The sequence below is a fragment of the Nilaparvata lugens genome, chromosome 4 (genome assembly GCF_014356525.2).
Source record: "Nilaparvata lugens isolate BPH chromosome 4, ASM1435652v1, whole genome shotgun sequence".
NCBI classification, from domain to species: domain Eukaryota; kingdom Metazoa; phylum Arthropoda; class Insecta; order Hemiptera; family Delphacidae; genus Nilaparvata; species Nilaparvata lugens.
The window spans coordinates 16866686-16881784 of record NC_052507.1 but is presented as its reverse complement, the minus strand read 5'-3'; the positions used below and the strand labels follow the sequence as shown (position 1 = coordinate 16881784).

At 33.2% G+C, this 15099-nt stretch overlaps 1 protein-coding gene across 4 annotated transcripts in view; it reads left to right on the top strand.

Annotated features, from left to right (window-relative positions):
- Positions 1–15099, top strand: part of LOC111048211 (atrial natriuretic peptide receptor 1) — a 448703-nt gene that overhangs the window by 120998 nt on the left and 312606 nt on the right. The gene's annotated exons all lie outside the window — the stretch shown is intronic.

The window sequence follows — 15099 nt, the reverse complement described above, 5'->3', positions numbered from 1 at the left end:
TTTATGCTGTTGACACCGTTTTCAATACGATACTATCTTCAATATTGTTTCAATTGAATTAATTTTCTTCAAGGTTTGCAAATTGAAATAATGAACTATAAGCTCCTACTTAATTTCATTTTTGAAACTTTACTTCAAAATAACTTCATATTCTCGTCAGTTTTATCCATTATTTTGTTTTTCTTTTGGTTATGATAATGTAGCCTGAACAAATGCCGATAAAAAACTGACGTTATTAGTTACGAACACCAGAAATGTCAAGATCACATATTATTGGAAATAGGTCTGTGTCATTGCAATGAACTCATTTGCTTTCCCAACTCATCATTATGAGCTAATGTAAACAAACTGGGCTCCACCTATGAGAGAAACTTTGCATGTATGATTCGCTGGGAGGGGCCTCAACCCGTATAACAAGAATGCACCTTGTACTTAACCATCCAAGAGTCCATAATTATGTGTTGAGAAACTGGAGATAATTTTTCGACGAACAACAGTTTGAATCATTCCTAGGAAAGAATTGCTAGTGTAACTCATGATTTGCGTAATCTGAACTCAACAGGAGAGGAGTTTCTCGAAACCTAGTTCAACTTTAGTAGGCTACTAGACTAAAGTACTCCTCATCTGAGAATGTGATTGTTCGATTGTACTTCTCTGTGTTTCTCCCCTATTAGAGTGTTTTCGGTTTTAATAATTCAGGCTGTTCTGATCCATGGCCAATTCCAATAAGTATAATAAAGTAATCATTGAATTAAAATCACACCATAATTCTTAATCATCCAACTCCTCAGTAATATTTGAGTGGCTCTATTATCCAAACTCTTCCAGTAATAGGTTTATGACATTAGAATCAAAACGTAATAGCTAATAGTTCAGAGATAAGTATGAACGTACCGTACTCCGTTGGACGGGACTTCTGGAGGCCATCTCCACTAACTGAGATTATATTATGTGAGCTTCAAATCCCATCCGCATGTCTTGGACTCTTCTAAAAACTTTGGTTTTCATATTTTATTACCATGTCTCCCATCACCTCATCAAACCATCATCTCACCTCCATATAATTTCCAAGATTACATCCTGAAAAATCCATTTACAGAAGTATGAAGACTCATTTACACTGTCATATGTATGATCATATTATGTCAGGGCATAGATATTTGAACATTTATAGCCATCAAATATTTAATAGTCTTAACATCGGTATAATTTTTAATCAGAAATCGAATCTTCCATTCAAGTGGTTCAAAAAATTATGTTTGTTCTGATCTATACTGTGACAGATGATAATAGATGACAATCGAGCCACAAGACAAGATCAGTGATTGAAAATAATTTTACATCATTATCAACCTCAATCAAAGTCTGAAAGGAGCTTTTGTTCAATAGGGCTTCAGATGCTTATCTGAATACATTATGATGCATAGAGTAATAATGTAGGATACATTCTCAGCAAATACAGTGTTTACTATATTAATCCCATTCTTTCGCTAATTTCTTCCAATGAAATCATCTATTGATTCCTCTACAGTCCACACTGTTTAGAAGTTTCTGTTATAAAACATTTTGTAAAAAATGTGCATTGAGCACAGAGTCGATTATTAGAGTTATTAGATTATTAAAAATGAAAAAATCGATTACCAGTTTTTGAAAATAACAAAGTCCACATTCCCCCACATCTGTCCATCTCTCCACTTCATTTGCTTTTCTGTTGAAGAATGTTCTCCAGTTCGTATGCTCCTTTCCCTCTCGATCGGACGTATTATTTAGAAGAAAATCGATCAAGTAAACATTTCTATTGGTTGTAGTGAGTGGAAGGCCCCCCTGCCAACAATACCCCCTCCTCCCACAAAGTCCACCTTCGGGAGTGATTGTTGTCGGCTTTTATCGGGCAGCCGTCACGTTGAAGACTCCCCAGAGAATAGCATCGTTCTAGATTTGACAGAAAAGAGAACGGGAAGGGGACCCTCAATGTGCTTGTTCGATTCTCCCAATAAGTTCTTTCATTTACGGTGCTAAAGACGCGTGAAAATGTTTGTAGCTCAAATTAATGCCTTTCCGGTGAAAACTGGTGGAAACCTGCAATGAGAACACTAAACACAAGTATCCGAAATTGCATTATCAAACCCATTCGAAGTTCTTGCATGAAAAAAGGTAGTTCAATATACGCTGTGAATGACATCAGCTAGGAGTTGAAATCATTCCAGTAACTTAGAAAATATAGACACTTAAAAATAGTTTGAGATTACGAATTCTTTTAGTATTTTAATTTATTTTCAATTAGATATTGGATGAAAATCTGTAATCACCGTAGACCATACAGTGCAATATTATCGAAGAGCAACTGACGTTTACTGTAAAGATGCGTTTACACCAGAGTTATTAACAAAGTGTTAATAACTTATACCTTAATATCGGGGCACCGAGCTTCGCTCATTATTCATTTACTGACTTTTGATAAACCGAACACAATTCTTCAAAATGATTGGGGATGTACTAACAGGTACAGCCCAAAACTGTTTCTTTCCCGAATTTTGATTTATACACTATAAATAGTCCAGAAAGTAGGTTATGTTCCATACACTTGAATTCAGGTTCAATTTTCTGATCAAACATTTGAAAAAATTTTACCGCGCGAGCGAACTCTGTATCTCAGCTATTTTTAGAGATATCTACTCAATTTTTTTTAAATGAAAGAGGATAACAAAATGAAACTGGGAAGCCCAAATTTTACCAAAAAATCAAATTTTTACTCTAAATATGAAACTTTGAAAACTCACCTTTTTTGAAGAATTGTCAAACAGTAATCTACATCATATATTTATGAATTCCAACCAGATCACTTCGAAAATATATTGCATTATTATTATTATAAATCAATGCCCCGACACTTTCAAATTTATACAAAAATAATATTTTTAACTGTTTTTTTTTGTTTTTATAGGGCTTCTTGTTAGAAGATTGAGGTTATGGTTTCACTTCATTCATTGTTCAATTACAGCCAAGCCGAGCCGATAATGTCAAGTGTCGACAGTAGAAGATATCGATATTTTTACTCCGTATTGATTTTTAGGGTGGGTATAAACTGTTCGACTGGAGAGCTTGTCGACAGTCAAAAATGTAAACAAAGATAAACTTGAGTGGAACGATAGGATCGTTCCACGTTTCCACTCTGTAAAAGCTTTACACTTCTCGGTTTAAAGGTTATGTTAACACTGTTTATTGCTTACATGCTTACAGTGCGTTCACATTTTATTTATTTATTATTATTTGAACTCACTTCAAGTTACAAATCAAAGGTAGGCTAACTGATTTAAAACTTAACATACTTATATGAAAATAATTTAAAACAATATATATTTAATACGTTACGTAGAGCTAGCTAAAAGAAAAGTTTGAATCATTTTCACATTTATTTGTATTAATGTATAAAATAAATTATGTAGAAGATTATTTAGATAGGCTGTATTTATTGTAGCTACAATAATAAAGTAGATTCTTTGTTAGTAGTACAGCAACTTAAAATAATTTATTATGAATTAAAAATGTAGGCCCATTATGGAAACTAATCACTAACCTAATCACCGGTTTCACTTTGTTAAAACATTATTATTCTAGTACATTCTTATCAGTAATAATTGCATTGCTTATCTTGTTATAAACTTCACAAAATTTCAATTAGATGTACTTTGTGTAATTTTTGAAATGCAATAATGCACTTCAAAACGCTGTTTTTAGCCTTATCTTTGGCGTAATTTTAATAGGCAATGTTACCGGTATTTGGAAACATTGCATTATTAAAAAAAAACTGGAAGAATAGGTAAAGAATGAGATCGGGTAATAGCAATATTCTATTTTTACTAAAATGATTATTACAGACAGATGATTTGTTACAATGTTATTTTTCTCATATTTGTTTGATAAATTTTATATTAATAATTTCTAATTAACGTTAGTTGCACAGAAGCCGGCTAAATTTTAACCGTGATTAATTTCACGAGAACCAATCAGAAAAGGCATTTTTTATAAGACGGTTTTCTGATAGGCTCTCCTGGAATTAATCACGATTAAAATTTAACCGGCTTTTGGCACTTAGTCATGATTTAACAATGAAACAGACAATCCTTTTTCATGTATTGTTGTGATTGAATGGAATTCAGTTTACTCAGTGGATAAGTTATTATTTAAAGGTATTTTATATTGTATTAATTCAACATTGTGTTTGTAAAAGCTCTTGATTTAATAAAAGCATTATTATTGTTATTAAATGGTTATTTTTTATCACGGCTAAGTATTAGCTAAAATCTGGTTGAATTGATTATAAATGTGTAGGTATTACCTATACCAGACTTGTAATAATCTATACCTTTTTAAATTTCAAGAAAGTATCAATTGTAATAATTGAGAATAGATATTTGTATTTTAGAAGTTATCACATCATGTAATATTAAGAATAGTAAATGGTATTTGAGAAAGTATGAATTTAATTTGAGATGCGGTAATAAGATTTGTTAGTCAGAAGTTTCTGTTTTAATTAAGAAATCTGATTGAAAATCCAGTTGATCTTGTTCATGAATTAAAATTCATGCAAAGAATGCAAGTATGGAATATGACGTTGGACAAGTGGATTATTTTCTAATCTTCAATTAACAATTCCCAAGTAACTTACATCTTACTATTTCTCAATTACAATTCACAATTCCTAATTACAATTGACAGCTTCCCAAATAAAATTCAAAATTTGTAAAAATATTCATTTTCAAAAGGGTAAAAATATGATATTCAAAGTTAAATATACCGTATCTCTACCAATAAGAGTCAATCATAGGTACGGTATTGGAAACTATGAGCCGAATCTGCAATAACTGGATCTGAATAAACTGCTTGACTTGCCAGATTAGACATCCTATGTGTAATGAAAGTTTCATCCTAAATAAAAGTATCAGACAACTCCATAATTCATATCAGAAATATTCTTAGTAATATTTAAGGCAGTTTTGCTACTATTTGGTGGTATCCGTTGGAAGGCTTTTCAGTGGCTAGCTAAAGCTGCGTCTACACCAAAGTTATTAACAAAATGTTTATTTTTCCTTCCTCATAGATTCTATTAGATTGAACATACTGTAGCTTATCATACAAATGATGTGCCTATGTGTTTGTCAAGATCCGTTTAATCTAATAGAATCTATAATGACGGAAAAATAAACATTTTGTTAATAACTTTGGTATAAACGCAGCTTTAGAAGACCGACCGAGGTGATTATTGATAAACAAGTCATACGGTGATCAAACTAGAAAGATTTCTAGGCCTTTGAAGCACTTGACGAGCCAATCCTGTTAATTTATCAATCAATAATATTGATTATTTATTATTTTACAAAGGCGACTTTGTAGAAGTATTGTAAGCCTAGGTGATGATGATGATGAGATGAATGATAATACAATGAAGGTGGAGTTATGAATGAATAAAAATGATAGGTTATGCTATCCTCTTGAATTGATTTGAGTTATTTTTTCAATCCAGAAATAAAACTAAAAATTTTTATTTGATTAAAAACCGAATATAATAGAATGATGACATTCAATAAACTCTCAAAACTTGAAGATATTGAGTTATTAAGAAAAATTTTGAACCAGAAATAAACCACAAACTAATTATGACATTTTTTTCAAATCGGGCAACTTGAAAAACTTTTGTATTTCAGAAAAATAAGAGTTTTTTTAAATAAATATCCTTATTTACAATATTGACTATTCAATGGGTAAAATTATTCAAAGTTCCTACTTTAGGGAGTGTCTCACATCTTCGACTGCATATTCCTACCAGACAAACAGAAACAAAAGTAGGACTTTGTGATGTTCATGAACATGGGACGTTGTCACAGCATTGCGTTTACATTGCAGGCTGATACACAGGCAGTCGAGTCATAAATAAACATGACCTAATAAATTGTATTTTATTTGGTTCAAAGGTAAAAGAAAAAGTGTAGGAGTTTATGTTTTGGCTTTTAAATGGCAATATGTTACTGCTGGCAAGCAGCTGGAGCAAATAATTGAAAACGCACGTCCACGATATAGAATCAATGTGTCTAAAAGCTACTTCAAGTTTTGGTTGTACAATAAAAATTCTAACAAGTTTTTATCGAACGTCCAAAGTCTAACTACACACACATCAATTTTTGAATGAACAATTTTTTTTCGTCCTTATAATCTCTACCAGGAGCTTGACAAACTCATGATCACATCATAATATATGTTTGTCAAATTTTGTTCAATTTAATCAAATTTATTAGGATGGCATAAAAAAGTTCAAAAATTGATGTGTGTGTTACTAGACTTAAGACTTATTCACACAACATATTCCCAAACTTTCATAATAATTTATTGGTCTAGTAGTTTCTCAATCACATATAAACACTCATTTGTCTTTTTCTTTAGGGCTTTTTGTAATATAAATAGAAATACAAATCTCAGTACTCTTTTAAATTATTTTATCACAACATGATTCGTACATTAAATGCCATTTTCAAGTCTGAAACATTCAGATTCATTTTCAAACAATCTGAATCATGTTGTGATAAAATAATTTAAAAGGGTACTGAGGTTTGTATTTCAATCTATATTTAAACATTCATTTATATTTTTCATTTTTATATTTTATCCAAGTTGTATTATAATTATTGTGTGATTAAAAAATAAAGTGATAGATTTTATAAATTAAATAGTAAGCACTATTATTCACATTAGTCCAATCATATTTTCTTATGACTCTCAATCTATTTCTTGAATATTCCAATGCTGTCTGCTGTACATTATAATTTTTATAACTTTAGTCGAGTCAGATCTGTAATGCAGGAGGAGTAGGTGGGCGAGGAGGAGGAGGAAGAGGAGGAGGGGAAGGAGAAGGTAGAAGAGTGAGAGGAGGAGTTGAGGAGGAGGGGGAATAGTTAGAGGAGGAGGAAGAGTAGGGTGAGGAGGAGGAGGAAGAGAAGGGTGGGGAGGAGTAGGTGGGGGAGAAGGAGGGGTTGATGAGGAGGTGAAGGAGGAGTAGTTGGGGGAGGAGGAGGAGTAGGTGGAGGGTTGAGGAGGTGATGGAGGAGGTCAAGAAGGAGAAGGAGTAGGAGGAGGAGGAGGAGGCTTGAGTTACTATAATTCATCTCAAGTTTATAAACACTTCAAAGACTTAATATAGAATATTTATATATGGTTTAGTTTATAATAAAGGTTTGTGTTAAAGTTGGTGTCGTGTGAACAGAGGTTTGAGCAAACTTGGCTCAAAGCCTTATTGTAATAAACCACTATCACAATAAACCTCGGTTTAGGACTATGATTTGAAATCCATATGTGATATGAATTTGGATTTAACCTACCACATTGTGATGTATTATTATTTTGAAATTGATCAGCTGACTAGTAGTTCAATGAACAGTAGACCTCGCGCAGTTCAAAACCACAGCCTCTTGTAATACTGTCCATCAGAGTGAATTATGTCCTGTCCTTACGTGTCCGTGTCCGTGTAGTTATATAATAATTATAGTTTTACAATTAAAAAGGAAAACAGAAGAAAATAATAACGAACTTAATTAAATATTCTCAACGATTCAGTATAACTAATAAGATTAGAAGAGAACAGTATTTTAGTTAGATTCAGGTAAGTTAGTGAAGGGGTATAAAAAGGGGTATGAAAAATATGTTTATACAAAGAAATAAGAAACAGTTGAAAGAAGAAAGAGTTGGTAGAGCTCAAAAATAATAATTTAATCATCAATTGAGCAGCATAATTTTTCACAAGATTTTTTTCACCAAGAAGTCTTTTTCTATTGCATGGAACATGGCAATTTTTCAAATTGCTGAAATCTGGCATGAATATTATTATTTAGAATTCCATATAATAAATTAAATGCTCTTAAGCTGCGTTTACACCAAAGTTATTAACAATATCTTGATAACTTAATCCTTATAGATTTCATCAGATTGAACATAACTTATCATAGTTACACATGATGATCATATGAGTTTGTCAAGTTCCGTTCAATCTAATAGAATCTATAAGGATTGAGTTATTAGCATTTTGTTAACAACTTTGGTGTAAACGTGGCTTAAAGGATTTTCTGGTTTTTAAGTCTTGGACTTCAAATGTTGACCTCGAAGTTTCAGTGGAAAAGGATATTGGACAAAATGTTTCATACTTTTTCAAATAAAGATAACACAATAACCTTCCTGAATTTATTAAAAATCAATAAGAAGTCCTGAAGTCGGATAAAGAATATTATTTGCTAGTAGCAGTCACCGTGTCCAACTTAATATCACTGCAAAATTTCATGACCATTGGTCGAACGGTCTAGGAGGAGTATCCCAACAAATAATAACAATTTCATGTATAAGAGCTTTGCTCACCTTCGGCTCGCTCAGAAATTAGAAATGGAAAATAAAAATTTACATGGATAAGGCGGAGCACCTGCAATTCTTAAGGTGCGTACAGATATACGCGCAGCGAACATGAGCAATTCACTTTTAATCAGCTAATAATAATAATAATGTCGAGTTACCTGGCTGGCTCAGGTCTGGTGACAGAGTTTTCAGGTCGCAACTGATCAATTTCAGGGCCTCTGACATGACCTAACGACTGCTTTTTAGGCAGCCTGGACCGATGACTTAACGTGTCCATCCGAAACAGCTGATGCCAAGCTTTTTATATCTGTATCTATCTGTTTCTGTGAAAATACAGATATAGTCAGCTGATTAAAAGTGAATTGTTCATGTTCGCGGCGCGTATATATGTACGCACCTTCACAGATATGGCACTTGTGGCAGGTGATGATCTTACCAATGTCAATTTATATTATGAGCTTGATCAAAATTGTTGGAGTGGTTTTTGAGAAAACCGCGGTTTTTTATATAATTTTGATAGAACTTTGAATCGCAACTATTATAAATGCTGAATAAATGCTATATTTTATGTTGAATTCATCTGAATGCAGGTACTGCTGGTGGCGGACATACAGAGATTTTTACAAGTGCATCCTTCTTCTTTCTCCATTCCTCAACATTGTCACCAACTGTCGGCTTTCTTTCTACAAAATTCTTGGGAACCCTTCTATTGAAAATCTTTGAAATAATGTAGACTGTTTCAAATAGAAAAATATTAGCTATGGTACATTAGTATATGGTTGGTTGGATTCAGAGACAGAATTCTTTCAGACGTATGCCCCTTATTAGCGTCTGTGCTCATATTGTTGCATTAGTGCGCCAAAAGTCATCTTTATCGTTGTGGACACTGACGAATTTATTAACCTGCTTGGCCTTCCCCAACACTGTCCACAAGACAACACTGATTAGCATGACCATGCTCGTAGCACGGAGTGCCCTTTCTACTTTTTTGTTTGAAGAGTAGGGTATTCATTTCGGCGCCATTCGCTCTATGTCTGCTTCTCTTTATTCGAGACCATGACATGTGACTTGTATCTCCATTATGGCATTTGTTTTTGACATCTTCACCCATCGACTAGCCGGTCTCACGTCAGCCTATAATATATATATATATATATATATATATTATATATATATATATATATATATATATATATATTATTATAAAGCCCACTTTCGATATATATATTATGTTTCAACTATTCAGGTTATTAAACCACGTGAAAAAACTCATTCCTGGTGAATTTCTCAATCGATATTATTATGAAGAAAATTTTCTGCAGTCAATATTATATTTCACTCACACTCATTTATAGAAGTACAGATAATTGTAATAATAAGCATATTTTAATACTCTGTTTAGAGGTAGATAATATTCTTCAATGTTGAATAGTCATAATGCTATATTATAATGCTGTAATTAAGCCTATTGAAGAATAACAAGATTACAGACACTATTGGTCAGTGTGAAGTTAGCAGTACATTTGTCAGAAGTACATTAGAAAACGATAGTTCTGGATGCAGACACAATAGTTCTATAGTTCCTGATAGATATGAGCAATAGTTCCATTGATATAATGGAAAAAAATGATTTTGAAAGAATGCACTGCCAACTTCTAATAAAAATCCTATTCACCTCAGCAGTACAATAGAAACGCTTTCATGACTGTTACAATAGGAGATATGAATGTATAAGAAGCCACTTACATGACTGGTGGGTTCCAATCTATTAGTCTAAACCTTATTATATGCTAAAATCTTATCTATTATAAGCTAAACTAACGATCTATACAGTTTTCAACCAATTCCATTGATTAATGTAGTCTGTGGCTAGGGTGTGAAGTTGGCCCGGACGAAAATTTGAAACTTCCAAATTTGATATTTAGAAACCTAAATAAATGTCAAATTTGTCAAAACATACCTAAACTAACGCTAAACTAACGATCTAGACTATTTTCAACTAATTTTATGAAAATTCCCAGGCTGGTGTGAAGTTGGCCCGGAAAATTTGAAGTTTCCAAAAATTTGGTATTCAGAAACCTAAACAAACGTCAAATTTGTCAAAACAAACTTAAACCAACGATCTAGACTATTTTCAACTAATTTTGTGAAAATTTCCGGGCTAGTGTGAAGTTGGCCCGGAAAATTTGAAACTTTCAAATTTGGTATTTAGAAACCCAAACAAACGTCAAATTTGTTAAAACAAACCTAAACTAATGCTAAACTAATGATTTATAACACTTTCATTGAGAGGGCTGACATCATCCGGGCCAACTTCGCAGACGTGCTAACTTCTGTTGAGAGCGTATCATGTACTTGTCGAGCGGAAATTATGAGGTAATATGATGGATGAACGTAATATGATGGCATGATGCGTTATCCTATTGGAATTCATCATATTTTAAAAATAGTTCTTCTCTGGAGGCTGCAAAGGACCTGGCTACTTACAACCATTCCGTCTTCTGGCAGCATCTTAGTTGAGCCCAAATTATGAAAGTTTAATGTGATAGCTGAAGACTTGATTCATAAATTCTCATCACAGTTTCCTTCAATAATTCTTACCTGGGGCAGCAAAGGACCTCATTACCTACATCCTTCTCCTCCGCTGACAGCATGATTTTTGATCCCAAACTATGAAAATGGTATAGAACTGAAGCCCAGAATTGTTTTCATTGATTCACACTTTTTTCCAATCTGGACGTAGTGGAGCTGGCCTGCCAAATTTGAAAACTTTTAAAGTCTCTCACGGTTGAATTTTTTGAGACAAATTATGAGAATAGTATAGGAATGGGCTCCATCGAATGAGACCAATATGAAAAATATTCAATATCACTTTATTTATGAATCTATAAAAGATATTAAATACTTCACACAGACACATAAATACATAATGCAGAATTCAAATAAAGTTCAGCATGATAATACAATTCAATAATTTGATAGTAGATGGTAAGGGAAAAAACCACTGGCGTGAGATGACTCTTGATCGCCAGTGTGAGTAGGAAAAAAATTAAATTTAAAGTTCTCTGAAATATCTTATACTAAACTACGGAACTCTCTTCCTTATTCATATTTTATACAGTGTATACAGGATATAGAACACATTATTCCATGGGAAATCGGATAAGAGAATAAGAAGTAATTTTGTCAATAACTTTACTATAAATAGTTACTATAATGACTCAATTTTTCCATTTTCTAACGTTTTACTTGGAAAAGTGAGTAATTTTCGGTTAAATTTTGCATTTGAGTAAAACATCACGTTCAATAAATGACTCACATCTCTATTCAAACAGTTGAAAATGTTGTCTGGTAGTCTACACTATTTTTAGTTGTAATCCTCGCCTGATAATTTTGAAAGCTTGTAGAACTTCTTGATCTGACGGATTCTTCTCTTCAGATTCGTCACAGTCATCATCATCATCATCATCATCATCATCAGCTCTAAGAATTGAAATGTGTGACAAAAGCAGAAGGATGGGAAAGTCCTGTCTACCTGCCTGTTCTACGAATGACAGGTTTTTGAAATTCTATTTCCAGTAACTTGCATTCAATTTCCAACATGTGTTTCAAACTCTATTCACTGTTTACCATCCTATCTTCTCCCTACCTGAACTTGTCATTATTTTTAGTTTATTGACCTTTCTGCTGAAACTAAACAATTCTGACTGTTGGCTTCTTATTCACACTACATTTTGTATGTTGAAGTGAAGAGAGATAACTTTGTAGTTGAGAGGTCCAAAATTCGTTATAGAAGAAAATAAGGAGCCAAAATTCTGAAATGTCATGGGACAAGGTAAAAATATTTGTTGCTTAGAAGAATTTATTAAGTGGTGGCTTGTTATAGAGAGGCTCGACTGTATAGCAATTTGAATATGGTGTGCTTGTATAAACTGTATAGCAATAGGCCTATATAGATGTAGTAAATAATATATAATAAACAATATATAGGAACATAATTGACCGAGCAAAGTGAGGTCTAAGATTTAAGTCGACGGTTTTGCATTTCTCTTTATGTTTATAATTATGTTCCGCATTTACGGCGAAACGCGGTAAAAGATTTTCATGAAATTTGACAGGTACCTTTTTAAGTTGTGGGTCAACGTATATACAAGGCTTTTGGAAATTTTGCATTTCAAGGATAATATAAATGGAATAGGCGCATCCTTCATACACCAATATTAGAGTAAAAATCACACTAGAATATTATTCATCATAGATCAGCTGTCGAGAGGATTATAAATTGCATGCAATGACGCAAGCAATTTAATATATCAATGTAAATTGAAGAAAAACAGCTGTTGTTCGATTAATATCATCGATTAAATCATCGTTGAATAAATGAATAAACGTAGGATCTCATAGGCCAGCTCAGAAAATTATGAGCTGCATAATCACGTCACCGTGGTTGGGAACCCAACTGAAATTTCGATCCTAGCATAAGTAAAACTGCAGGTCTATCAATTGACGAGCAAAGTGAGGTCTAAGATTCAAGTCGACGGTTTGGCATTTCTCTTTATGTTTAAATGTTATGTAATTATGTTTAAACGGTGAAACGCGGTAATAGATTTTCATGCAATTTGACAGATATTCCTTTTCAAATTGCGCGTCGATGTATATACAAGGTTTTTGGAAATTTCAAGGATAATATAAAAGGAAAAAGGAGCCTCCTTCGTACGCCAATATATTAGAGTAAATATCAGACTATAGAATTATTCATCATAAATCAGCTGTCGAGTGGATTATAATAAATTGCATGCCATGACGCATATCTCAATGTAGCTTGGGAAAGAAATCAGCAGCTGTGTAGACTATTGATTGCATGCCTCATTGAATGCAATTTTTATGCACTATTAAATGAACTATTGATTGCGTGCAATAACGCATGCAATTAATAACTAAAATACCATAGTATTGGCTCTCAAATTTTCTCTGCTTTGAACTCGGGCTGTCCTGTTGCCAGTATGTCTTCAAGGAGATTAGCTTTTGATGTTAGCATTTTTGATACACCAACCCGAACAGCCATTAGCCGTTTTCACACCGATATCTTGCCGACACGACACGACAGGATAGAATTTACTCTGATGGACAGTATATGAGGAGGCTGTGGTTTATAAAACTGCGCGAGGTCTACTGTTCACAGAACTACTAGTATTATACTTCGGTCAAACCAAGTCTACACATATAATAACATAACATAATATATGTTAACATAATAAGTTCTTGTTGATCGTTGCTCATGCTTGAGAATATTAGCAATTTTTGTAAATTCGATTGATCGATCCAGCGCATGTGCATTGCTTCAAAGTATTAGCAATTATTTTAAGTTTAGGTTTCTCTGAACCACGCAGCGTTATTGTGGGTTCTGTCAACCGTGATACGCGAAAATCACGCGTGTGTGATAAAAAAGCGGGTGTTTTCTCTGACAGCAACCTCGCAGCGCGCGATTATATTTTCAGTCATAGGCAACATAGATGTCCAACATGTTGCTGTAGCTAATGATCTATTAATGAATTTTGTAAATGAAAACCCATTGAACTTTTTATTGACTGGGGATAAGAAGGGTTTTCTATAATTGTGATTACCAGCATCTGTTTGATAAAGATACCAAGTTTAGGGAATATTTTAGGCTTTCAATACATTTTGTTTTATGAGGTACTGTTCTGTGAATAGTAGACCTCGCGCAGTTATAAACCACAGCCTCCTCTAATACTGTCCATCAGAGTAAATTCTGTCCTGTGCTGTTGTGTCAGTGGCATATCCAGGGGGGATATGAGGATGTATCCCCCCCCCCCAGCGAAATGAGACCTACATTTATTTCGTGGCCCATTCAGCAACTACTTAGTTAGCTTTCTTTATATTGTATGAGTCGAACAAATATCTAGGAGATGAGAGAATAGCACAATGATAATTATGAAATTATAAGCTAGACAGTGAATGGTCTAGTATATATATATGGACTGAGATAGCATGAAAATAAAAAGATAGCACTTTAAAGTGAGTCAATTTTGTTACTTTTCACCATCTATTATTTTGAAGAAATTCAATGTAGCTTATATTTTTTCAGAGTTGATCATAGTTTATTGAGTTTCAAGTATGTGGTTGAGAAGACAAGTATGGCCACCTATAGTAGTTCATATCCTTAAACAATGCACCAGCAGCTTCTTCTACCCTTAAAATTTCCCGGTTATGATAAATGGGGGTAGCCTAATTTCCATCGTTAACAGGGGAGATACATCCCTGAATATTTGGGAAAATTGTTTATTCCTCTCCCCTAGAAAAAATTCAAGTTCAAGAACTGAAGTAAAAATTATGAAAAATTGATCAAAACAGTTAATGAAAAGTATCTAATTATGATTTTGGTATTATTTATGCTTACTTTCTGTTTTATTATTTTATACTTTTGTTTATAAAATTATGCATTCTCTTTTATTCGTTTTGAATATGTATTTGTTGTATGGCAAATAAATGATTTGATTTGAAACCTATTAGCATTATTATTTTTTGGAACAATTGAATTACTAGTAAAATTCTTGAGTGCGCGACGCAGAGGGAATTACAGAGATTGCGCGCGTGAAGTCAGAGAAAACACTTCCCTAGCAATAGCTGCAGCAGACTTTTGCGTGATTACGTCAAGAGAAACCTAGGCTTTAAAATGTAGTGGCTAGT